Source organism: Symphalangus syndactylus, chromosome 1, assembly GCF_028878055.3.
Source record: "Symphalangus syndactylus isolate Jambi chromosome 1, NHGRI_mSymSyn1-v2.1_pri, whole genome shotgun sequence".
Taxonomy (NCBI): domain Eukaryota; kingdom Metazoa; phylum Chordata; class Mammalia; order Primates; family Hylobatidae; genus Symphalangus; species Symphalangus syndactylus.
The window spans coordinates 64,858,612-64,886,610 of NC_072423.2; the positions used below are offsets into that span (position 1 = coordinate 64,858,612).

General features: G+C 41.8%; 1 long non-coding RNA gene across 1 annotated transcript in view; it reads right to left on the reverse strand.

Moving 5' to 3' along the window:
• Window positions 1-27,710, reverse strand: part of LOC129459594 (uncharacterized) — a 143,180-nt gene extending 115,470 nt beyond the window's left edge. The window contains exons 1-2 of the long non-coding RNA XR_008650009.2: window positions 27,693-27,710; window positions 8,328-8,455 (exon numbers count right to left, since the gene is read on the reverse strand). This is a non-coding gene — a long non-coding RNA (uncharacterized lncRNA). The remainder of the gene's footprint in view (window positions 1-8,327; window positions 8,456-27,692) is intronic.
• Window positions 27,711-27,999: the final 289 nt, after the last annotated feature.

The window sequence follows — 27,999 nt, forward strand, 5'->3', positions numbered from 1 at the left end:
TAGATTGTAGAACATCCATATCACAGAATGTTGTTTTTAATTATTATTTTTTGAGACAGGGTCTCACTGTGTTGCACAGGTTGGAGTGCAGTGGCTATTCACAGGTGCAATCATAGAACACTACAGCTTCGAAGTCCTAGGCTGAAGGGATTCCCCAGCCTTAGCCTCCTGAGTAGCTGGGACTACAGGCCCACACCACTGCACCCAGCCAAAATATTATTTTTCTAAGAAAATAATGAATTAAATTATAAATATTGGTCTGATGCTATAGCTATAAATACCATGCTTTCTTTTTAAAAACAACTTGCAAGGCCGGTTGCAGTGGCCCACGCCTGTAATTCCAACGCTTTGGGAGGCCAAGGTGGGCAGATTGCTGGAGATCAGGAGTTCGAGACCAGCCTGGCCAACATGGTGAAACCCTATCTCTACTAAAAATACAAAAATTAGCTGGGCATGGTGGCACATACCTGTAATCCCAGCTACTCGGGAGGCTGAGGCAGGAGAATCGCTTGAACCCGGGAAGCAGAGGTTGCAGTGAGCTGAGATCAGGCCCTACATTCCAGCCTGGGTGACAGAGCAAGACTCCGTCTCGGGGGAAAAAAGAAAAAAAAAACTTGCAAAGTAATGATTTGAGAGATAGAAGCTTCTATAAGTGTATACATTTGTGAGAAAAGTGTTTACATTAATTATCTCAGAGATTGATCATGGGGGAGGGGAAGAATATTAACTTTACAGCCTTTCAAATTGCTTAATTTATTTATGTCAAATGTGTACTTTTTAAATTTAAAAATCTAATAACAGCTAGGCATGGTGGCACACACACCTACTTGGCTGAGGTGAGAGGATTGCTTTGAGGTCAGGAGTTCAAGATTGCAGTGCACTGTGGTCACCTGCATTGCACTCCAGCCTGGGCACCTAGCCATTGCACTCCAGCCTGGGCAATATAGCAAGATCTCATTTTTTAGAAAAGAACAGCAAGTTTTAAAAAGTAAAACTAAGCCAGGCATGGTGGTGCATGCCTGTTATCCCAGCACTTTGGGAGGCAGAGGCAGGAGGATTGCTTGGGGCCAGGAGTTCAAGACCAGCCTGGGCAACATAGGGAGACCCCCCATCCCTAAAATAAATAAATAGTAAAAGTAAAAAATAAATATTTAATAAGTAACAGATTTGTTTAAAATCCTCATTTGTCTATGTGTCAGGGGTTTTATTTGCATCACTAAAATTAAGTAGAGGCATAAAACCCAGAGGTCATAAATGAAAAATAAAAGACATATTTAGCTATATAAAAATTAACAAGGCTGTTTAGCAAAGAAATATCATAAATAAAGTTACAAAAGGCAACTCATTGAAAGAGAATATGAAAGCTACATAAGAAAAACTATCACATACAAAGACATTTTATCAATCAATACAAATAAATAAATAAATAATAAAATGGGCAAAGTGAATTAACAATTCATAAAAGAAATCCTTGTAAAATTTATATATACTGTGTGTATATATATATGTACAAACATATATATGTATGTATAGTTCAACCTCATTTATTATCAAGGAATCCAAATTAAAATAAAAATACATATTTCACCCATCTCCAGAGAAATTGACAGCAACAGCCCCAAGCCTGTCCCATGTCAGAATGGTAATATCAGGGCAGCACAAAAGTCCTGCTGGAGTGAGATATTAATAAAAACAGGCCTGGACTGATGGTCCCCCACACACCAGTTGCCCATGGCTGGGGTACTACAAACTAAGGAAACTGGCTTCTACTAGAGCTGCTTATTTCAAAGAGTTTAAAGAAGCATTCCTGAAGCAGAGTTGTCTTGTGGATATTACTCCTGAAAAAGAAATAATTAACAGTAGTTGAGGGAATCTCTCTGCACTGGGACTTCCTACTCCCCTCTCCCTAATACTCAGAGAGACTTGGCCCGGGGTCTGGCCTTCATCCCTTTCCCCAAACACATTACCAGAAAGAGCAGCTGTTATTCCCAGGTGAACATGAGCTCACAGGCACAAATAACTAGATACCTGAGAACGTCTCTAACAGACAAACAGTGAGCTAAACGCAGATACCAGCTAAAGCAAAATGGAAACAGATGGACCAAGAACTGTAAATAAACACTATATATATATATATATATAGTTTATATATATAAACAAGGGGTTATATATTTTAGGACCAAAAATTAAGAATTAAAAACTGTAAGAAAAAGGTAGAAAAGTTGACTATGAATACATAAAAGTTGACGCAAATAACACAATAGATAGAAAAAATAATAGAAAATTATAGAAAGCCAGGTGCCATGGCTCATGCCTGTAATCCCAGCACTTTGGGAGGCCAAGGTGGATGGATCACATGAGGTCAGAAGTTCCAGACCAGCCTGGCCAACATGGTAAAACCCCATCTCTACAAAAAATACAAAAATTAGCTGAGCACTGTGGCACACACCTGTAATCCCAGCCACTTGGGAGGCTGAGGCAGGAGAATCACTTGAACCCAGGAGGCGGAGGTTACAGTGAGCTGAGATTGCGCCACTGCACTCCAGCCTGGGCAACAAGAGTGAAACTCCGTCTCAAAAAAAAAAAAAAAAGAAAAAATAATAGAAGACAAAAAGCAAAATTAGATGAACTCTCTAGCAGGCAGCAGGAAAGGATAAGGACACATTAAAAGTGCTTTAAAAGTTAAAAGATTTGAAGGGCAGAAAACATATCAATATCTGAGTCCCAGAAGGAGACTTTTTAAAACAAAAGCAGGGAATATGTGAATAAATTATGAAGAAAAATATTTTAGAATTTTTTTCAAATTAGCTCACCAATTAAAAGACAGACTCTAAGATTAGATTTGAAAAATAACACAAACAAAATATGTTGGGCCAGGTGCAATGGCTCACACTTATAATCCCAGCACTTTGGTAGGTCAAGCCAAAAGGATCGCTTCAGCCCAGGAGTTCAAGACCAGCCTGGGCAACATAGCGAGGCCCTGCCTCTACAATAAAAAAAAAAAAAAAAATAGCCAGGCATGTTGGCACTTGCCTGTGGTACTAGTTACTCAGGAAGCTGAGTCTGGAAGGTTACTTGATCCTAGGAGTTCAAGGTTACAGTGAGCTCTGATAGTGCCATTGCACTCCAGTCTGGACAATAGAGTGAGACTCTGTCTCTAAAAAAAACTTAATTAAAAAAATTATAAATAATATGTTGGCCACAAAAGACATACTTGAAGACACAGAAACATTGAAAAATAAAGAACGGATAAACACATGCTAGGTAGCTATGGACCAATAGAAAGCAGATATAGCTATCTTAATATAGAGAAAATCAATTTCTGAAAAAAGTATCAAAAGAGAACAGGAAAAAACATAGAAACTGAAAAGGAGGAAAATGAAAAGCAGATATAAAAGTCAGCATGGTGTTGCGCACCTGTAATTACAGCCACTCAGGAGACTGAGGCAGGAGGATCACTTGAGTCCAAGACTGGGATCACTATGTTTCCCAGGCTGGTCAAGCAATCTTCCCACCTTAGCTTCTCAAATTATTGGGAATACAGGTGTGAGCCCACCTCACCCAACCAAAATAAAATTTAAAAAAAGAAAAGAAGACATAACCATCAAAACACATATACACTTAACAATACAATCTCAAGATATGTAAAGCAATAAATAATTGACCTAACTCTAAGGAAAAACAGATTATAGCTGGAAATTTTAACAGACTACTTTCAGGAACTAATAGATTAATAAAAAAGAAAATAAGAGATATTCAATGCAGTTAACAACCTCAAACTTTTAGAAATATATAAACTCTGCCAGGCACAGTGGCTCAGGCCTTTAATACCAGCACTTTGGGAGGCCGAGGTGGGCAGGTCACCTGAGGTCAGGAGTTCGAGACCAGCCTGGCCAACATGGTGAAACCCCGTCTCTACTGAAAATACAAAAATTAACCAGACATGGTGGTAGGTGCCCGTAATCCCAGTTTACTTGGGAGGCTGAGGCAGGAGAATCACTTGAACCTGTGAGGCAGATGTTGCAGTGAGCCAAGATCATGCCACTGCACTCCAGCCTGGGCAACAGACCAAGACTCCATCTCAAAAAAAAAAAAAAAGGAAAAAAGAAGAAAAAAAAATAGATAAAAACTCTACATTCAACAAATATGGAAACACATTCTTTTCATGTGCATGTAGAACATTTACAAAACAAGATGATTTATTAGACCATAAAGGTAGCCTCAATAAATTCATAACAAACTAAAACTTAAAAACAAAATAGTTGCTTAAAAATACTATATGCATCAAAACTAAAAAGCATATTACAAAATAACACTGTTTTCCAACTAAATAACATTTTAGAACTTGATTTTTTTAAATTAACAAATATTGGGAATTAAATGTTAACAAGGATACATGTCAAAATTTGGAGGACACAGCTAAAGCAATGCTAAAGGAAAAGTTATATTTTTAAACAAGTCTTTTTTTTAATTTTTTGAGACAGAATCTCGCTCTGTTGCCCAGGCTGGAGTGCAATGGCATGATCTTGGCTCACTGCAACCTCCACCTCCTGGGTTCAAGCAATTCTCATGCCTCAATCTCCCAAGTAGCTGGAATTACAGGCATGCGCCAGCACACCAAGCTAATTTTTGCATTTTTAGTAGAGACAGGATTTCACCATGTTGGTGTCTGGTCTCAAACTCCTAACCTCAAGTTATCCACCCACCTTGGCCTCCCAAAGTGCTGGAATTACAGGTGTGACCACTGCACCTGGCCACACAATTCTACCAAGAAGCAAGAAAGGTTATACACCAGTGAGATTCAACTCAAAAAATTGAGTAAACTATAACAGGACAAATTTTTAAAAGCAAAAAGGAAGGAAATTATTACACAGAGAAGGGTAGAAATTAATGAAGTAAGGGGCAAAAATAAGAGAAACTTAATAAAACTAAAGGGCTATTTTCTTTTATGACTAATAATGTAGCAAACATCTTGCAAGACTGATGAAGAAAAAGAAAATATTTAAATGAATAAAATAAAGAATGAAAAGAATAGATATAATAGATTAGAAAATAATTATAGAAATATTATTAACAATTATACACTAATACATTTTATGGCCAAAATGAAGTGGATAAATTCCTAGGGGGAAAAATGATAAAATTGGTGCAAGAAAAAATAGAAAATTTAATAAGCCAATAAGCATGAAAGAAATTGAAAAGGTAGTCAACAAAACCTCCCCTCACAAAAAGAAAACTTTACCTTAAATAATTTACAGAGGAAGTCTAGCAAACTTTGAAAGTACAGTTAACTCTTACATTATACAAGTTGTGCCAGAAAATAAAACAGGTTTACATTTCATTTTATGAGACCTATGTACTCTTGATTTCAATGTCAGATAAGAACCTGATAAGAAAAGAAAATTACAGGTCTCTTGCCCTTAGAAATGTAGATATAAAATTCTTAAATAAAACAATAGCTAACTGAATCCTGATCAAATGAAGTTTATCTCAGAAATGCAAGGATGGTTCAATCTGTGAAAATCTATCAAATCAATTTACCTCATTAGTAGGCTACAAGAGGTAAATTGCATTCTCTCAAATGATGGAAAAAGTTTCAGATAAAAGTCACCACTTAATTATGATTTTTTTAAAAATCCCTAGAAAACTAGGAATAGAAGGAAACTTTCTTAACTTGGTAAACGTAATACACCAAAGCCTTTAGTAAACATTATAGTTAATAAAAAACTTTAGATGTATTCTCTTTAAGATAAGAATAACGTAAGACTGCCCACTGTCATTACGTCTGTTGAACATTACAAGGAAAAGTCCTGGCCAACCCTACAAGAGAAAAAGAAGTAAGAGAGGTAAGAATTAAAAGGGAAGACATAAAAATTGTATTATTCACCTATGTAGAAAAACTAACAGAACAATCAGGCAAATCATTAGAACTAATAAGAGAGCTCAGCAACACCACAGACTAAGAGAAACGTACATAGGTCAGTACCATTTTTCTACACTAGCAACTGGAAAACTAAGATGCTGTGGGCCAAACGCCCTCTAAGGCCTGTTTTTGTAAGGCCCCCACCAGCTAAGAATGGTTTTTACATTTATTAAAGGGTTGTAAAAAAATAAAGAAAAAGAAAAAGAAGAATATGTAACGGAGACCTTACATGGCTGCCAGGCTTAAAATATTTACTATCTGGCCCTTTACAGAAAAAGCGTGCCTATCTCTGCTCTAAACTAATGATAATTGCCTAGGAAAGATCACTTTTTAAAATATAGTATTATTCATAACAGCAACAAAAAATATATAGTAACTCAGAAGTTACTAAGTCAAGAATTTATAAATCCTCTGATGGAAAACATTTTAAACTGTAACAAAGGAGGTACAAAATGAGCTGAGTTAGTGGGGAGCTATGCCATGCTCTTGGATGGATTCCCTGAGTTCTCCCCCAAATTAATCTACAAATTTAGTGCAATTCCAATTGGACTTTTAAAGAAATTCAATAAACACATTCTAAAATTTATATGGAAGAAGTATTCACCAAAAATACCTAATTAACTTTATTTGTTTGTTTATTTATTTATTTTGAGACGGGGTCTCACTCTGTCACCCATGTTGGAGTACAGTGGTGCAATCACAGCTCACTGCAACCTCTGGCTCCCAGGTTCAAAGGATCCTCCTACCTCAGCCTCCCAAGTAGCTGGGACCACAGGCATGTGCCACCATGCCTGGCTAATTTTTTTGTATTTTTGTTAGAGACAGGGTTTCACCATATTGTCCAAGCTGGTCTCATACTCCTGGCCTCAAGTGATCTGCCTGACTCAGCCTCCCAAAGTCTTAATTGACTTTATAAAAGATTGAAGAGGGGGACATACTCTAGCATATATTAAGATATATTTAAAAGCTATAATAATAAAAGCAGTGTGGTAACGTACTCATAAACAGACAATGACCAATGGAACTGAAGGAGACTTCAGATATACCCTCATGCATATTTGGGAATTTAGCATATGATAAAGGTGGCACCATAAGTGAATGGTGTAAAGTCTGTTTAGCAGAAGCCTGGGGGAAACTTTTTTACTATAAGAAAAATAAAACTCAATCACCACGTAACATCGCAAACAAAGGTGGACTCAAGATGGACTAAAAAATTTAGGAATGAAAAATAAAACTATAAAGTCAAAACAAGAAAATGTTGAAGAAAATCTTTGTGACCTACAGGAAAAGGACTCCTTAAACAAAACTTCAAAAACATGAGCTCTCAGGCAACAATGTTAAAAAACTCAATTACATAAAAATTAGGAGTTTTTGTTTAACAAAATATACTACAGATGAAGTTAAAAGATGAAATGGGAGAAGACATTTGCAATGTCTAAAACCAAGAAGGTTTTAGAATATCTCACCCTAATTTTCCCTCTTATCCCCATTTCTCATTTCTATTATCTATATAGCTGAGATAATTATCACCCAATATTCAATGACAAAATCAGAGATAGATCTAGCACAAACCATTGGTGAAAATATGACCTGAAACCAAGAATTATGATTAACCTCACTCTCTGCCTCTGAGGTCCATGGGGGGATAAATCATATTTCACCAAATCTGAGACACTCTTTGATTGTTATGATGTCATTATTTTACGTCACTAAGGAAGAAAAGCTGCCAATTAATGATATAATACTTCCTTGTCATGTCAAATTTTATTTCATACTTTTGCAAATGCTTTTACTGCAAGAACTTTTTTTCAAGCTATGAATAGGGCTTTAAATAATTTTTTTAAAAATATTATTCTTGTCATATGTATAAAGAAGGAAAATATAAGTAAAACAAACTGTTTTAAATATTCCTAAAACTTTTTATATTCAGAATGCAACCCTTCTAGATTATGTTTTAATTCCGACTTGTCAATGCCCTTATTTCTGCACACAGTCCCCATCAAGAGTGTTGGAGATGGAACTTTTCTTGTAAGTGGAACCAAGTGAAATTGCTCATTAGACTGTTTTTGACCAAAGGATGGCAAACTTATGTGATTCAACCTAAAAAATTATTGCTCTCTTATCTCCAGAATTTTCTTCCAAGCTGGTTGAAGTTTTGACACTAGTGCTCTCTTGTTCTCCCCAGAAGATATCAATGGAAAGTTGTTTTAAAGACAATGACCAATGACCAATGATCAAGATATTACTGCTCTTTTTTCTTTCTTTCTTCCTTTCTTTCGTTTTTTGTTTGTTTTTGTTTTTGTTTTTTGTTTTGTTTTTTAGAAACAGCGTGCCACTATGTTGCCCAGGCTGGCCTCAAACTCGTGGGCTCAAATGGTCCGCCTGACAAATGGCTCTTAAATACCTTTTTGACTGGAAACATCGAGAGGCTGCAGGTGTCCAGTCATGCCACCAAGAATAATATCCAAGGTCATTCATGCACAGGAAGGGAAAATTCTGCCGCCAGTTGGCCAGGAGCCATTGAAAGATGTCCTGTGAATTATAAGAGGTGTTCTAATTTAAGAAGTGTTAAGCGGAGAGCCATCCTAGAATTAATAAATACAGTATGATATTCACAATAAATAAATCATATTAATAAGTGATGGCAAGTGTTTTCAAATGCATTCAGTAGAAGGTGACACGAGTGCTGCGGATGCCGTCAGTGCCGTGCCCACAGTCCCCTGTACTCCTCCTGCATCCCACAGGCAGCCGATGCTGCTCACAGGGCAAGTCAAAAATTCCAGGGAGCTGCTACCCCTGGGAGTAGCTGTCAGCCAATGATGAAGACAAGTTAGAAGGAGTTAGAGATCAAATGCCTCAGCTTCCTCACTCTTCAAGGAAGGGACTCTGAGGCTGGTTCTTCATCAATTCTGAGAGCTCCCCAGGGGGCTTGAGGCCCAGTCACCCACAACAGGAGCTGCTCAAGATCACATCCTCCACTGCTTCCATCTCTCCCCTGTATCTCTTCTCTACTCTCTTGTTGATGCTTCTATTTTTAAATTTAATTTAATTTAATTTTTTTATTTGTAGAAATGAGGTCTCACTCTGTTGCCCAGGCTGGTCCCGAACTCCTAGGATCAAGCAGTTCTCCCACCTTGGCCTCCCAAAGTGCTGGGATCGACCCTGATGCTTCTTGAAGTCTCCCCTGAAACAACTTGCACTGAAATCCTTGTTTCAGTGTCTTCTTCTGGGGAGATGCAACCTAAGAGAATTAGCAATTTCATCAAGGACCTTGCAGCATTTGGCCATCGTCTGACACAAAAAAGTCATGAGCATCCCTCCCCTCAACATTAGGATTTTCCTGGGGTCTGAACCTGAATGTCACCCCCTCCTAACTTCTCCCTGCACTCCCAGTTCTCCCAGTCTTCCCTTTGAGTTCTCAGCTTCTTTCAACCCCTCCCCATCCCACCATCTCTACCTCCCATCATTCCTCATTATTCTGTCTACTTAACTCTTCTTCCCTCTGCTGCCCCCAAGAACTGCATTGTGGGATGGTATGAGCAGAAATTCCCCATACTGAGCCTGACCCCCAGTGGTGGAGATAAGGCATGTCCACAGGTTTCAAGAAAAAAAATAATTAAATTTAAATAATATTAAACCAGCAAGTAATTTTATGCCCCAAGACGCTTATATTTAATGGTCAACATACATCAGAGAAGGCCAGGTGCAATGGCTCACACCTGTAATCCCGGTACTTTGGGAGGCCAGGCAGGTGGATCACCTAAGCCTAGGAGTTTGACACCAGCCTGGGCAACACAGGGAGATCCTGCCTCTACAAAAACAACAAAAACATTCATCAGAAGTAAAAAAGAAGCAACTCCAAAACTTAGAAGATGCTTGTGATGACCTCATGCTTGCAGATGATGACTGTTTAATGATACCTTATCAAATTGGTGATGTTTTCATTAGCCATTCTCAAGAAGAAACACAAGAAATGTTAGAAGAAGCAAAGAAACATGCAAGAGGAAATTGACACCTTAGAATCCAGAGTGGAATCAATTCAGCGGGTGTCAGCAGATTTGAAAGTTCAGCTGTATGCAAAATTTGGAAGAAACATAAACCTTGAAGCTGATGAAAGTTAAACATTTTATGGGCCGGGTGCAGTGGCTCACACCTGTAACCCCAGCACTTAGGGAGGCTGAGACAGGTGGATCACCGGAGATCAAGAGTTCAAGACCAGCCTGGCCAACATGCGGAAAGCCCATCTCTACTACAAATACAAAAATTAGCCAGTGTGGTGGTACACACCTGTAATTGCAGCTACTCAGGAGGCTGAGCCAGGAGAATGGCTTGAATCCGGAAGGCGGAGGTTGCAGTGAGCTGAGATCATGCCACTGCTCTCCAGCCTGGGTGACAGAGTGAGACTGTCTCAACAAGAAAATCATAATACTTTTAAATATTTGTTTAGTAAACTTGAACATTGTTTTTAAAAAATGTTCAGAATGCAGGTAAAGTCTACATGTAGCCTGCTAGTAAATCCCTATCTTTAACTGGTCACGTAGGGTTATTAGGTTTGGAGATAGAAGATGTCAACAAGCAATGGTGCCTTTTGAATTGGAGGTGGGGGAAAAAACCCTGAAAAGTTAAAACATTTTTTACTCTCCATTCTGCAATTCTTCTTTAGTAACTTTAAACAGAAAATATATTCAATGAGCCATTGAGAGATGCTGGGTCTCATTATAAGGCAGCAATTAGGCTCACAGAACACAAAGCCATTCAGAGCAGCGCCCATTTCTTGCACTATGCTCCCTGCAGCTCTAGTTAGATGTACAAACTTACGGGTTTAGTAAGGGAAACATGGGCTATTTTGCTTTTTTTTCTATCTGATAGAAGAGGAAGAGGGACTATGAAAGGGGGACTATGGCAAACACATTTAGTTAGAAACCTTTTATTAAAATAAAACGCCAAAGCAAATATCTTTTTGTTATAATGATCCAGTAATATAAAAAGACACAAAATTAAAAGCACACAATGGCTTATTGCTGCACCTAGGCCAAGGGTGGTGCTGTTCATTGAATTCTTAAATAAGCAATTATGATAACCTATGGTATAAAGACAGTGTTGTATTGTCAGAGAAGGTGGAGGTCAAATGCACTGTGCCCGAGAGGACTGTCCTCACTCCTTTGTGGGTTTGATCACACAGATGGGCTTGACCACAGCGCCATCTTTATCAAAAGAACAACATGTAGTTATTCCAAAATTTTTGTTTAAAAAATTTTAAAACAAACCCCCCTGCATTTCTATCCCCACCAGGGAATAGTGTTTTAATGAACACACGAAGCAACTAGGTGACATCTTTATCAGTCCCCATAAACCTCGATTGAATACACAGTGATAAGCCCTGTTTAAACTGTCCTCCTCCTGATAACACACCTGGAGGCAGCACCAGCCTTAGTAACCAGCTGGAAACAAGGCCTCTCCAAAACCCAGAGTGCAGGCCTGTCAGGCACAGAAGCCGCAAGCAATGCAAAGCGCTGGGCCCTCATTTATTTGGGGTGATGGTGGGTAGGTTGGTGCAGGCTTTTCCCTGCTGGACACTTGTTTCAGAACCAGCTTGGGCCTCTAAGGGGCAAGAAAGTGGCTGGAGGTAAAAAGGTGCTTTAAACCCTACTGACCTTTAGCATTTACATTTGCAAACACAAAGAACCCAGGAGGGGCAGTTGTAAAGGATTTGGGAATGGCCAACTCCGGTTTTCTTTTTACCAGCATCATAAATGAGTGAAAGGTACAGACATCCAAAAGGAAAAGGGAGACATGGGATTTTCCCAATCAGCTTGAAGTCTGGATCCTCCTAGTCCTTTGCTTTTTTGGCCCTAGCACACCCTGGGCACTATCCACTTCCAGTCACCACTTGCTTCTTCCAAATCCCATCCCCTCCAGCCTTCCCAATACAGAGCCCACAGCGACCCCCACAGACTGCAGCAGCCAGGGTCACTGGTGTGGGAGGCTGTGATCCCCTCCAGCCTTCCCAATACAGAGCCCACAGCGACCCCCACAGACTGCAGCAGCCAGGGTCACTGGTGTGGGAGGCTGTGATTCTAGGAAACTGGCAGGCTGGTCTTAGTAGCAAGACACACAGGCTTCCGTGGAGGCAGGCTAAAGACCCAATTCACCTGCCAGAAACAGCTCTGACATGTCAATGGCAAAAATCGCAATTACTTTTGCACCAACCTAATAATTGGTTTGACTGTTGGAACCATTTAACTATGGACATGTATATCAAAGCATCATGCTGTACACCTTGAAAATATACAATTTTTGAAAATTAAATTAGGCTGTGCATGGTGTCACAAGTCTGTAGTCCCAGATACTCTGGAGACTGAGGTTGGAGGATTGCTTGAGCCCAGGTGTTGGAGGCTGCAGTGAACTATGATCATGCCACTGCACTGCAGCCTCGGTGACAGAGGGAGACCGTGTCTCTAAAAAATAATTTTTTTTGGAAAGTAAAAAATGAAATTAAGTCAAATGAGTCTATTAAAAAGAATTTTTCATATTCTCTGCAATTTTAAAATAAAATTTAATTACTACAACAAATTATCTTATATAGATCAGGCTGAAATACACAGTATGTCATTTCCGACATCAATAAGATAGAGATTTTTCACAATAGCCTCTAACACCTGGATGACAATAAAATCTCCCCTCTTCTCCCACCTTGGATGTGCCAATGAGGGCAAAGAGAGATCCCTAAGATGTCTTCCTGAAGGTCAGCAACCTAGTGCTGTGGCAGAACGGTAGTGGAAGGAAGTTTTGCAGCTGGGGAATTCCACTGATCTGTGGAAAACACCTGGCCTCTGCGATGTTCGGGGACATATATCTTCAGATGAGTTTGCAAAAGAGCTCAAGCTCTTTCGACCCAGGAAGTAAATGGGAAGCAAGGTCATGGTCATCTCTAGGGAAATTAGGCTTTAGGATAATAACCTGGCTTTTGAGCTATACCTGGCACATGCTCCATGCCAGCAATTGCCCTTGAAACTTTACGTGGAATATTATTTGTAAAGTGGTTTCCCATCATTTTACTGTAAGTCAACATCCCTACAACATCTCTATGGTTAATATTATTTGCAATTTTCTTACAAAGAAGGGGTTTTATGCACAGAGAGAGTGAGAGCAAGCAAAGTTACAAAACTAGTAAGTACTGAGGAAATGATTCTGGTTTTCTGGGTGATAACCTTAAGCACATCAGTACACTGTGTGTATTTTCAGACCTAAAACCAGCAGGAGATGTGATGATGACCATTGGTGTGCTTCTGAGGGTGATGAGGCAGCATAGCTGAAATCTCAACTGCCTGGGGCAATCTCATGCAGTCACCAAACCTATCAGAGTTCCTGGGAAGCTCCCAGAAAAGACGCCTGGGATCCATTTCGCAGAGCAGAGGCAAGAGACCATGTCTTCACACAGCACTGAACCATCCTAATACTCATGCATCACAAAGGGAAGGAAGTTGACCTCAGGGAAGCGCCAGTTAATCTAATACTACTTCCCTGTGTTCCCCTTTGCACTTAGAGACCCTGCCTCTTTCCACACCATTTCTAGACTCAGAGCGACCATATAACTTATCATCCAACACAGACTATGAAAGGAGAACTCTTTTCTAATTCCAACAGGAACCAACTGGGACTGGCCCAGGCAAACAGGACACCTGGTCACCTAATCCACACCCTAAGGAACCCCATAACATTCATCCTATCTCTTAGAAGCCATGTTCCATGCAATTCAACCGAGATCATTTTTCCAGATTTGCTGCTTCTCTATGAAAATTCAATATGTCCAGGTCTAGACTATTATGATTTTTATTTCTTCTTTCCTTCAACAAATATTAATGGAGTGCCTACTGTGTGATATCTTCAGGTCCCCTCAGAGAGCCTGTAGTAAGTTTAGTGATCCTCGAGAGAGATTGGACATCTGGCTTCACCTTGGGTGCAGCACTTAGCTTCCCTGAGCTTCAACTTTCCTAATCCATCAAATGGGGACATAAAGTAACAACAGCACAGGATTGTTGTGGGATTAAATGAGTCGGTGCTGTGTGTTACTGCAAACAATAACAGCCACCTGTTTCTTTTTTATTTTCTTTGAAACGGAGTTTCATTCTTGTCGCCCAGGCTGGAGTGCAGTGGCACAATCTTGGCTCACTGCAACCTCCGCCTCCCAGGTTCAAATGATTCTCCTGTCTCAGCCTCCCGAGTAGCTGGGATTACAGGTATGCGCCACCACGCCCGGCTAACTTTTGTATTTTTAGTACAGATGGGGTTTCCCCATGTTGGTCAGCCTGGTCTCAAACTCCTGACCTCAGGTGATCCACCCCCTCAGCCTCCCAAAGTGCTGGGATTACAGGCGAGTCACCGCACCCTGTCCCCCATTTCTGTCTTAACCATTTCATGGAGAGTGATTTTTCTCCCTATAAATGTAGGTGACTCCACAGAACACTCACCTTGTCCTTTCAGCTTGACAGTGGCCTCCAGACGCAGGACTTTGGGAAAGACACAGGGAAGCGTAAACAATATACCCCTCTGCCTTTGGGTATTTTACAGTGAATGGAGGAGGGAAGACATTCACATCACAATTGGAAGTGAGAAGAACCACATGAGTACTTTTAAAAATCAGTGCTGGCCGGGCACCATGGCTCACGCCTGTAATCCCAGCACTTTGGGAGGCCGAGGTGGGCAGATCACTTGAGATCAGGATTTCGAGACCAGCCTGGCCAACAGGGTGAAACCCTGTCTCTACTAAAAATACAAAAATTAGCCAGTTGTGGTGGTACATGCCTGTAATCCCAGCTACTTGGGAGGCTGAGGCAGGAGAATCACTTGAACCCAAGAGGTGGAGGTTGCAGTGAGACAAGATCGTGCCACTGCACTCCAGCCTGGGCAACAGAGTGACACTCTGTCTCAAAAAAAAAAAAAAAAAAAAAAAAAAAAAAAAAAAAATCAGTGCTTAGTAACCCTGACTACACATGAGAATTGTATGGAGATTTTTTAAAGCAGTGACCTTACTACTTACCAACTCAATGAGACTTTCTAGGGGGAAAGTAAATAACACAACGTTAATAAAAGTGTTTCCTGTGCCAGTGAATGGTACAGGAGTTAAGTTGTCAGTCCTTTGCAATACTTAGTCATAGAGTAACAGCTGAGCTTTCTGCCATGTTTACTATGTGCCAGGTATTATAACAAGAGCTCCATGAGTTGGTTGGGAGCAAGATGGCTTCATGGGGCTAGGACTGTGAAGGATAGTGGGACTAGGGTAGATAGAAAGAAGCTGGGCCTTCTATGATGCAAAGAAGGAAATGTCCGTGCATTTTCGGATGGGGGACAAATGGAAGAATGAACTAATTGACTTTTAAAAGTAAAGCAAATTGGTTTTATTTTATGGTAGTTCACACGTCCTCTGTAGCCTGGATGTATTACTGAAAGAGCACATTCATCCAAAAAAGGGGAAATTTTTATCTTAAAGTACAAAATGTATGGCTTCCTAGACATAAACAAGCAAGCCAACCTATATCCTCACTTCGTGGGGCTTTGTGTAACTGACTGTATTCAAAACACAAACTGCAGTGAAACTCCATGGAAAATAAAACAAGAGTAGGTCTGAGCAAATTCCTTTCACTTCACCCTTCCTATCTCCTGACCTCTGCTGTATTCCTTACAAAACCAGCAGTGAGTTCTCAGGGCCAGCCTGGAAGCAGCACTTTGGAATCTTAAATTTGACTTTTGGATAAACAAGAATAAAAGAACAACAATCAGAAAGAGACACAGAGAAAGAGAGAGAGACAGAAACAAAGATTATTAGATTTTAAATTAAAAAAATAATAATAAAAGCATGGTCTCATGCAATGTGAGCTCTCTCTCTAAGAGAAGTTACATGAACTGGGGTGTTATTTAGAAATAGACCAACTGTGAGAAAGCCAAGATTATACAGACAGGAAATAAATCCATCACATTGCACCATAGGATTTTCTTTATTTTTTTTTTTAAAGACAATTTTTTTTTTCTTTTTTGTGACAAGGCCTTGCTCTGTTGCCTGGGCTGGAGTGCAATGGCATGACCAGGGCACACTGCAGCCTCCACCTCCCAGGCTCAAGCGATCCTCCTGCCTCAAGCGATCCTCCTGCCTCCACCTCCCTAATAGCTGAGAATACAGGTGCATGCCACCATACCTGGCTAATTTTTAAATTTTTTGTAGAGATTTTTTAAAAATTTTTTGTAGAGACAGGGTCTCCCTATGTTGCCAGGGCTGGTCTCAAACTCCTAGGCTCAAGCAATCCTCCCATCTCAGCCTCTCAAAGTGCTGAAATTATAGGCGTGAGCCACCACGCCCAGCCAAGACAAAAATATACATACATATAGGAAGACCAGGGGTCAAAGAGGTTAAGTGGTTTCTGGTAAATTCAGCACATAGTTCCTATTCTAAATCCCATTTCTTTCCACTAAAGTATTTTTTTCTGCCTCTTTAGTGGGTATTCCATGCTCTCACTCACCCCGGGGTGGGCGAGATAGAGAAAGAAACCATATTTCAAAAAGCTCTGCTTTGTTCCCATGAGTTTGCTTGCATTGACATCTCTGACACCATCTTAACCATTTAAAGTATCTGCAGATGCTATCTCTGCGTGCCCACATTCATCCTCTCCCTTGCTAACCCAGAGGATTGCGTTGGCTCTGCTTGCTAAGCCCTAACACTCAAGCTGCCCCGGGTGGACTGTCCACAGAGGCCATCCTCACTCCCCCTATGCAATGATGAATTGTCCCCCAAGTGTGATGGACCAATTTTAGGAGCCAAAGAGCCAAAACCCAAAGAACTTAGTAATCCTGCAACAACAACAACAACAACAAGAAGCAAACTCTAAGTATTACCCAGGGTCAGGTTGAGGCATGGAGACACTCCAGGCTCATGTGTGTGTTGGAATTCCCGCTGAGCCCTTCAGCCGTCCTCGCTGAGTTTTCAGTCTGTAATGTCTTACAGATTTCGGGGCTGGCCTCTGACAGCTCTGACATATCTGAACTAAGGCTAACCTCAGCTAGTTCCTTTAAAGCCTGATAAGTTATACTGTACCTGTCAAAGCCTCTCTGTTGAGATTTTTCTCCTCTTCTCCAATGGGGCAGAAATAACAACAATAAAAAGAATAAAGAAAGAAGGGGAAAATGAATCTTCATTTGACTGGCATAATCTCTTCTGCATATTATAATTACTGTCATATTATTCCAGATCCTAATTCATATCGAAAAGAAAACACAGGCCGCTTAGTTGAGGGGAAAACATATCAACTCAGTTTCCTCTCACTTTCTAAGAGTCATTGTCCTTTCTCAGAATTTATGAAGTCTGAGCTGGGTCAGAGAGAGAAGCAACGTCCACATTGTCAAGAAATGAGACATATCAATTTGCCCCTCCAAAATTCAACAGGTTCTAAGATCCTCCTCGGCAGAAGTCATTTTCCTGAATATTGTTACCCTCTGTCACCCATGTCACCCATGTTGCCCCATCCCAAGCATCATCCTAATAGTTGCACATGTAGCTAGGCCCTGAGTCAGTCTCTGGTGGAGGAACCCTGAGGAGCTCACAGGGAAATTTTCTCAAAAGAAACTGGAAGAAAGGAAAGACCCACCTCCCTAGTCATCCGTCCCAAGTCCTGACTAGTGAAGAGGTGTCACTTTAAAATTCCCAAACATTTAGGAAACAAACAACTTAGGGAGATCCAGTCAGACACTATTTTGCATTGAGTCAGATCGGGAAGGAGTCAGATCAGGAAGGAAAGCATTAGGAAAAAGGTAAAGGCATAAGCAATAATTTCTACTCTTTGCTAACTAATTGCAGTTACATAAGACCTCGAAAAGATCTTTTTCATCTTTTTGTCATAATTATTTACCCATTAAAAAAAAGAAAAACCTATATATGTTCCTTTCAAGACTAATGAAACAGAAAGTAAACTAAAAGCACTATCAGAAAATAAGAATTCTGTAAATGTCAAATCACAAATGATACTGCAAATGATTTCTCAGCAAATAAAATTATCCCAGCTAGAGAAAGATAATTGCAAAAAGAAACTTCTAAAGTGTGCTTTCAGATTGGGTCAGCGCATGTATATTGACGTGCCCAGGACTTGGGTATACAGGAAACATCCAGCCCTCTAGAAGTTTCCATTCAAGATACCTCACTTTCATAACAAATTGTCAAAATCTTTCTTACATGAATACTTTCTTATTTGAAAATTTAAACAGGCCAGGCACGGTGGCTCAAACCTATAACCCCAACTTTGGGAGGCCAAGGTGGGAGAATCACTTGAGATGAGGAGTTCAAGACCAGCCTGGGCAACATACTGAGACCCTATCTCTACAAAAACTAAAAACTAAAAAAAAAAAAAAAAAAAAAACATTAGCCAGGTGTGGCGGTGCACACCTGTAGTCCCAGCTACTTAAGAGGCTGAGGCAACAGGATCACTTGAGCCTAGGAGCTCAAGCCAGGAGTGAACTATGATTGTGCCACTACACTCCAGCCTGGGTGACAGAGTGAGATCCTGTCTCTTAAAAAAATAATAATTATAATTTTTTTTTTATTTTTGAAAGCACCCTCTTTTGCCCCCTCCCACACCTACCCCTAACCAGCCTCACCTTTCTTCCCAGATGTAACCCCTGTCAGCTATTTGGTGTTTGTCCTGCCAGACCATGTTCTGGGCATTTACTTACACATATGTATATAGTATTTGCCTTTTAAACACGCAATTCCTTACTTAAGGATTAAGGTATCTAAGCTGAGGCAGTTAATTTTTTTTGAGATGGAGTCTCGCTTTGTAGCCCAGGCTGGAGAGCAGTGGTGCTATCTCAGCTCACTGTAACCTCCGCCTCCTGGGTTCAAGAAATTCTCCCTGCCTCAGCCTCCTGAGTAGCTGGGACTACAGGTACCCCTCCCCACGTCCAGCTAAATTTTGTATTTTTTAGTAGATACGGGGTTTCACCATGTTGGCCAGGCTGGTCTTGAACTCCTGACCTCAGATGATCCACCTACCTTAGCCTCCCAAATTGCTGGGATTACTGGTGAGCCACCGCACCCGGCCTGAGGTACTTAAATATTAACTTGAACCTCTGGATACGAATTTCATCTCTGCAGCTGGCTTACACCCTTTGCCCGGTAGAAGCTGACTTTGGAGTAATTATAAAAGAAACCAGTTCTATAGTTAACTCTCAATTATCCAGGGATTCATTTTCCTCATCAGAGAACTCCTTGGCCCCCCTGCTTTTTCAGCTGTACTTGGATACCCCTCTTTTGACCATTTCACTTCTCATTCATGAGCCCCTCACCCAGAAAGTCAACTTTCAGTAAGATAGAAAAGTGTTGTTATGTATTAGCCCTTTTCATCAATGTGTTCAAAAGCAGAGACGGTAGAAACAATGTATTTTTTGTTCGAGAATGCAAAATATAAGATTTGAGTCTATCTGCAAATTCCACCTACTCAATCCCCAGGGCACCCTTCCTCCACTGCCCACAAACACTGACAATCAAGGTTTGGCTTTGGTTGAGATTTATAGGGGAACATAACGATTTCCCTCTCCGTCCTAGTCTGCTAATGTCCAGTTGGCTGATATTCAGGGCAAAGTGCCAGGCCTTGATTTTGGAGAAGGATCATCCAGAGAGATACAGGCAGATGTGATTTGGCGGCTGTGTGAGATCTGGCACAGGATTTTACGTGCTGTGGTGTTATGTTTCTTAAACTCAGTACACGCACTTAGAAGGCTGTTCATCATCATCACAGAGTATCCAGGCTGCACCTACTTGGCACCAGAAGCATTCTGAGTATCTTTTAAAAATAATATTTTTGTGAGAGGCCCAGGATATGCCTGACAGAGTGGCACTGTGTGGTACCACCATGTTATGCTGACGCTGGCATTTCATGGGAAATTCGGATCTTTTCCTGCTCCTGACAATCAGAGAGAATCCGGGAAAGACATAAGAGACATTTTATCATTGCTTTCATTTATTCAGCAAAAACAATAGCAGGCACACGTTTTGAAATGAAACAATATTTCTTGAGCTAATAAAAATGAAGAAGGAAAAAAGTAATTTGAGACCTTTCTCTCCATTCTTCCTCATTGCCCTTCTTGCATATAATTCACAAATGAGAAAGAAGATGCGCCCCTCTCCTGAACAAAGCCGTCTTACTTGCTGCTTACAAATCTTTTTAAAACTGGTTTCCACACCAGGCTGGGATTTCTGACTCATGAGAATAGATTCTGGCAGCAGGATTTTGGAAGAGGTGCCGTTATACCGCACGGTGAAACTCCATCACTTCATTTAACCAAGAATGCCATGATTTTGCTGTCATCAGATCAGACACCCATGTATCACTCAAGAAAACAATAGGATTCCAGATATTTTTTAAAAGGATCCAAGTAAAACACCTGGGTGAGGCTTGCAGAAAAAGGTCAGCTAAAATAGAGGTAGCATAGCCCCTCGGCCCTTACAGTCATCAAGCAGCTTACGAAGTTCAGGTTACACAGATGAAGAGCATGGTTCATCTGATTGTGGAGAAGGAGTTTGGTTAATTAAAGAAATGCTGTCCCATCTGAAGACTGCCTTCCTGAGGGCTGAATTTCTTCCCATACCAAAGGCAGGAGGCAGGCCCCGTGATCTCAAAGGCCCCCTTCAGATCAAGAATCCTCAGGCCGCCAGTGGGGTTTTCCCTAGTTGGCCTTTTTCCCAGTAATAAAGTTATTAGAAGATTAGGAGGAGAGGGAGATGAGTGAACAAGAGGCCAGCATATTTGCAAGGGGACCATTCACGTTACACAACATCTTGTCCTCATGCCCAGCCCAGCCTCGTTCATAGAAGTAGGCTTGGGGAAACAGACGCAATGCTGACACCGCAGTGCCATTTTTAAAAAAATGACAAGTCACTCTTTCTCTCTCTCTCTCTCTCTCTTTCTTTCTTGACAAGATCTTGCTCTGTTGCCCAGGCTGGAGTGCAGTGGCATGATCACAGCTCACTGCAGCTTCCATCTCCCAGGCTCAAGTGATCCTCCCACCTCCACCTCCCAAAGCTCTGGGATTGCAAATGTGAGACACTGCACCTAGCCAAGGTTTGTAACATTCTAACCAGCTAATTCTATTTTCAGTCTTTCTCACTGGCACCTTAGTTACTATAAAAAAATTTCTTTTACTAAAAATAATAAGTATCAGCTGGCACAGTGGCTCTCGCCTATAATCCCAGCATTTTGGGAAGCCAAGGTGGGAGGATTGCTTGAGCCCAGGAGTCTGAGACCAACCTGGGCAACACAGTGAGACTCCACCTCTACAGAAAATAAAAAGATTAGCCGGGCATGGTGGTGCACACCTGTGGTCCCAACTACATGGGAGGCTGAGGCAGGAGGATCACTTGAGCCCAGCAGGTCGAGGCTGCAGTGAGCCATGATAATACCACTGCATTCTAGCCTGTGTGACAGAGCAATACCCTGTCTCAAAAATAAGAATAGAAATAGACAAATAAACAAATATCAATAGATAAAATGAGAAATACTAATAGGTCTTTCATTGGTGTTATGAGGATTCAATGAGATAATAATGTATGGTAAACCCTTAACACAACAATAATTAGCTGTAGTAAATAATAATTGTTAGCTATTGTTGCATGGGTGGCAACCCACTTTCACACAGTCCCTTTGATTTATGACAGGAATTTCATAAATGTCATGTTATTTCACCTAGTCCAATGTTTAACACATATTTAATGAATGCCTACCACCATGTGCCAGACACCCTTCTGAGCACTGAAAATACAAGAGTGTACAAAAGAGACAGAACCCCTAGTCTCACAGGATGTGTGTTCCAGTTGGGGGAGACAAATAATAAACAAGAAAATATGGCTGGGCCTGGTGGCTCATGTGTGTAATCCCAACACTTTGGGAGGGTGAGGCGGGAGGACTGCTTGAGCCCAGGAGTTCAAGACCAGCATAGGCAACATAGTGAGACCCCATCTCTACAAAACATATGTATGTATTTTAAAATTAGCCAGGTGTGCTGGCACATGCCTGTAGTCCCAGCTGTTTGGGAGGCTGAGGTGGGAAGATCACTTGAGCCCAGGGTTTGGAGGCTGCAGGGATCTGTGATCATGTCCCTGCACCACAGCCTGGGTGACAGAGAGAGACCCTGCCTCAAAAAAGAAAGTTGAAGAGCTCTGAAGCTTAGGGTAGAAACAAATGCTTGTGTTTGCTTCAAGCATTTGTTGAGATGAAATAAACCTACTGGCTTTGGGAGCCAGAGAAGAGAATCTGCACAAACGGGGAACAAACTCATCAGCCGCACCCTCACTGTCCTCCTAAATCCTTACAAAATAAATCCCGCAGCCACTCAATGTGGCAGGTTCTGTGACACCCCCCGTTTCCAGCAGAGGAAAGCAAGGCTGAGAGGGTGACATGACTTAGGCCAAGGTCTCACACAGCTTGTGGGTGCAGAGCCAGTATTGACTGAATCCAGGTCAAGGGAGACCCAAGCCTGATCTTTCCCCTTCTCTGCACTGGCCCCCCAGAATGGGAGCAAGACAAGTGAAGATAAAGCCAGCCAGGAGGCTCCATGCCTGCTTGCATTATGGGATACTCAGTTTGATCCAAACATTCTCAAACCTTGCTACCCCACAAAGTCAGGAATTTGGGGTGGGGTTGAAGGGGGTCAGTAAATTAGATTTAGACTTCTACTTTGGTTAAAAATCCAAATTTCTAATCAGTTTACTGAAGAAGAAGAAAAGCTGCTTCCACTACAGGCTGCAGAGCGTCCAAGAACCCATTAGCAAGATTTGGGGGAACTCCATTAGAATTTCTGCAGGAGATAACCCTACCTTCTCCACCCAGTTAGGGAGTCCCCAGCCTACTTAGGAAGAAGCTGCCAAGAGCTTTGGTCCTCAGAGAGGAGACAAAGCTACATCAATCAAGTCAGTATTTATTCAGTGCTCACAAGCCCAGAACTGGGATCGGCCAGCAAGAAATTCTGGTCCCTGTCACCAATTTGTTTATAATCTGACTAAACAGAGGTCTGCTTACGCAAAAAGCTTTGTAAGCAATTCAGTAAGATTTAACTGCAGGCTAGCCCAGAATGGGTGCTTAACAAATATGTGTTTCAGAATTTCTTTTTCTTTTTTTTTTTTTAAACTTGTAAGCGTTCAGATGCAGGAGAGATCCATGGGCCTCGGAGCTGCTGGGAAGATTTCACGGCTGGGGGTCAGAATGGGGATGTGCACTGGATGGGGACGATTTAGAAAGGGAAGAGCATGAGCAAAGCTTTCGTCATCCCCGAGCCCTGGTGTGTTAGTCCTTTCTCACACTGCTATAAAGAACTACCCGGCCGGGCGCGGTGGCTCACGCTTGTAATCCCAGCACTTTGGGAGGCCGAGGCGGGTGGATCACGAGGTCAAGAGATGGAGACCATGGTGAAACCCCGTCTGTACTAAAAATACAAAAAAATTAGCCGGGCGTAGTGGCGGGCGCCTGTAGTCCCAGCTACTCGGAGAGGCTGAGGCAGAAAAATGGCGTGAACCTGGGAGGCGGAGCTCGCAGTGAGCCGAGATTACGCCACTGCACTCCAGCCTGGGCGATAGAGCGAGACTCGGTCTCAAAAAAAAAAAAAAAAAAAAAGAACTACCAGAGACTGGGTAATTTATGAAGAAAAGAGGTTTAATTGACTCACAGTTCCACAGGCTGCACAGGAAGCATGGCTGGAAGGCCTCAGGAAACTTACAATCATGGCAGAAGGTGAATGGGAAGCAAGCACATCTTATTATGGCAGAGCATGGGAGAGAGTGCACGAAGAAGGAAGTGCCACACACTTTTAAGCAACCAGATCTCGTGAGAACTCACTCATACCCCGAGAACAGCAAGGGAGAAACCCACCCCCATGATCCAATCACCTTCCACCAGGTCCCTCCCCCAACACTGGAATTACAATTCAACATGAGATTTGGGTGAGGATACAGCCAAACCATATCACCTGGAGAAAGTGGAGAGTTGTGACCCAAGAAGGCTGTCTCTTCTCAGGTCCCAGTTGAGCGCTTGCTTTTGTGACATGAATGTGCCCTAACCTTTTTTACTGGCACAGTGACTCATGGCGAAAGCAATGCACTTTGTCCCAAGCAGAGACTGCAGCAGTAGGGAATATCAGGAAACCTTGGGATCTGCCCGCCTACAGGTGGTGAGGTCCTGTTAGTGGGTGGACAACGCGTCCTTGTTTGCCATGGGTGTGGGATCATTGCTCTGCTGTCTGCTGGCACTCCCTTGGAGCTGCCTCAGGCTGGTGGGTGAGTTAGGTCTCTAAGGATGTTCCATACAGGGACTGGCCCTAAAGCTAATGCAGCTTAGGCTGCAGGGCCCTCATTTGCACAGGCCCTCCAAGGCTTGGGAAGGGTCCAGCAGTGTTTTCACATTTGCATGATTACATTGTCTTTTCTTTTTCTTTTTTGAGACAGGGTCTTACTCTGTCAACCACACTGGAGTGCAGTGGTATTATCTCAGCTCACTGCAGCCTCAACCTCCTGGGCTTGAGCAGTCCTCCTGCCTCATCCTCCCAAGTAGCTGGAACTATAGGCACACACCACAATGCCTGGTTAATTTTTTTTTTATATATATATAGATAGATGGGGTCTCACTGTATTGCCCAGGCTGGTCTCAAACTCCTAGGCTCAAGGGATCCTCCTGACTCGGCTGTATTCCCAAAGTGCTGGGAATACAGGTGTGAGCCACCACACCCGGCCAAAAATAATATATTTAACTGGCTCAAGGGATCCTCCTGACTTGGCTGTATTCTGAAAGTGCTGGGAATACAGGTGTGAGCCACCACACCCAGCCAAAAATAATATATTTAACTGCCATCAGTTATGACTATTTTCTGTTTCTACTCTCACTTTCCTTTCTCCACTCTTTCCCTGTGCCAGGTGGGATGGACCAGCCGTGGCCATATCTGAAGGTACATTGAGGCAGATGAGAATGCATTGAGGGTACATTTATTTGGGGTTTTGTTGGATACATTTATGTGGCTTGCAATTACTTCTGTGAATTCTTCACTTATTACTAAGCCATCTTAGGAGCACCCTCATCTCACTCCCTGCCTAGTGTTATGACGGGAAGAACCAGGGCTATCCCTATACACTGTGTCCTATGGCATCTGGCATGAGAAGTACATAGACTGTGGAGGAAAAAGAAGGTTTGAAATGAATCAAGCCAGAAGGTGGTCTGTGAAAAATTCTTCCGTCAGACATGGAAAATGGTAAGCCAAAGGTTCCATTAACAACTACTAGTCAATGGTGGAGTATGGTGACTCATACCTGTAATCCCAGCACTTTGGGAGGCCGAGGCAGGTGGATCGCTTGAGCCCAGGAGTTTAAGACCACACTGGGCAGTTTAGTGAGACCTCACCTCTATTTAAAAAAATAAATTAAAAGAAAAAACTTATCAAAATGGAATTTCTCTCCTGTGAAGAATATTTTGGCCTTGTGCGGTGGCTCACGCCTGTAATCTCAGCACTTTGGGAGGCCGAGGTGGGCGGATCATGAGGTCAGGAGATCGAGACCATCCTGGCTAACATGGTGAAACCCTGTCTCTACTAAAAATACAAAAAATTAGCCGGGCGTGGTGGCAGGCGTCTGTAGTCCCAGCTACTCAGGAGGTTGAGGCAGGAGAATGGCGTGAACCCAGGAAGTGGAGCTTGCAGTGAGCTGAGATCGTGCCACTGCACTCCAGCCTGGGTAACAGAGCAAGACTCCATCTCAAAAAAAAAAAAGAATATACCTGATAATACGGCACATACAATTATGAAAAAATTTTGCTTTTTTTTCTTTTTGAAGGGGATCACACAAAATACAATTTTCAGAATTTCTCTATAAGTATGGGATAAAACTGCAGAAGCACTACAAACAGCAAGTTATAGTCACGTGTGAAATCCTATATGTTATGCATCCCAACTATCAATAATAATTACCAAGCAACCACGCTAATAGAAACAGCTGAATTATATTTCTATTTTCTCTATTAAAAATGATTGTAGAAAATTGCAGACACATTGAAAGACAATCAAAGAGTATAAAGCTAAAGATATGGGGGAAAGAAGCATTACATACGTTAGGGGGCTCAGTAATAAAAATGTGCATTTTTTCTGGATTTGGAGACATTTGTAGTCTTTTTTCTGATTGTGATCTGTTGTGATTTATTTTCTCATTCTAAATAAAAATTTATTTTCACATATACATTTGTATTTGTCATTTTCTATTATCTTCCTAAAGAGGATACCCAAATTATATACGCTCTGAGCCTCACAAAACCGTGATCCACCTCCTGAATGTCCATATTAGCTTATAGATCTGATAATCATCCTTGCCAGGACCATGGAAAACACTGATTGTTGTTTCTCTGGTAGACAGGCAGTATGTTATGATGCTTAGGGGCCAGGAACTCTGGGACCAGAAAGCCAGAGTTCAAATGCCACGTAAAGCATGACCCACAGTTTCTATCATTTATAAGACACTTAGAAAGTGCCACTTCATAGCACTTCGTAAATATTCACTATATTATTATTAGACTTAGACATGTCCTCTCTTGTTCTAAACCCTTATTCAGTTACAATAATTGCAAGATACAGAATTTTGAGAAATCATTTGTGATTATATTTTATGTACAGCAATTTTTAACTGAAACACCACTCTAAAGAATGAATTAGGGCTGGGCACGGTGGTTCGCACCTGTAATCCCAGCACTTTGGGAGGTTGTGGCAGGAGAATCGCTTGAGCCCAGGAGTCTGAGGCTGCAGTGAGCCATAATCATGCCACCACATGCCAGCCTGGGCAAAAAAGCAAGACCCCGACCCTAAGGGAAAAAAAAAAAAAAAAAAGAATGAATTGGAGCTCTCTGTCCCTTTGTTTCCCACCACATGGTAGCATGAGGATGGAGTGAAAGGAGAACGTGTAAAGGTCACCAATGCAATAATCCTCATTGCCCCAACATTAAGCCAGGGAGGAGCAGGGCTTCATTCTACTCACTAAGGGGATTTTACTGACCCCTTGTGGGAGAAGAGGTTGGTGCAGCCAATAAAGATCCCAGTTTGGGGAACATGTTTTCCTATAGTCCTTCATCCGAAAAATTCAAGGAACAACAGAAAGGTGAGGTAGGTTACTAACTGCCCGAGTTCTTCCCATTCAACTCGAAACTCTTATTTACAGTTACCTCTCAGATCAACTTCTTTCCTAACACTCTTCAGAGTTCTCATCAAAGGCAGGAGGAGTTTGATGTCAGGAATATGGGCTTTGGGTGTTCAAAAACAAAATGAAGGAAGGAAAGCAGGGAGGAGGGAAGCAGGTAGGGAGGGAGGAAAGATAAGAAAAAAAATTTTTGGATCTTAGCACAGCTACTGGCAAATGAAAGACTGTAAGCAAACTGTTTAACTCCCTGGGCCTCCCTATCCTCACAGGTGAAATGAAACTCATAATGCTAATGATTGAATCAGCTGGTGTATATAAAGTGCCCGTGCGCAGCCCACAGTGGACGCTAAATAAGTGTCTGTTGTTATTGTTAAACATGATGCTGCCATATTTACTCAGTATCATGATACTCATTCGACAGTTACTTCACACTACTATAAAGCACATCTTTTGAAAGAAGAAAAAAACAGAAGTTTCTTTTAAAAGAACAATTTCCTCAGCAGAGACCAGGCTTGACATAGTCTCTGACAGTATACACAGATGGAAACCACTTCTTGTCCAGGCAGCCTGGCTTACCTCGTGCAGGCCATTCCGGGGTGGGGAGGGTTCTAAAGGGTCACGGAGAGCACCACCCCTTCTGTAGAGCGGGCGAGGCAGCCTGGCTCGGGCGTGTGTCTTCGCTTCTTTTCCCGTAGGAAATGCCTAGGGTCCTACGCAAGTAAATTCTCTTTGCTGCGACTGGAAGGAGACGATTCCCGTTTATCCAGCCTCCGATGTTCTGGCCTAAGAAGCCCTCGGCCCTCCAGGCGAGAGCGGAGGCCCGAGCAGGGCGGTTCCACGGTTAGATGGAGAGCAGGGGCGCGGGAAGACCGCACAAGGCCGG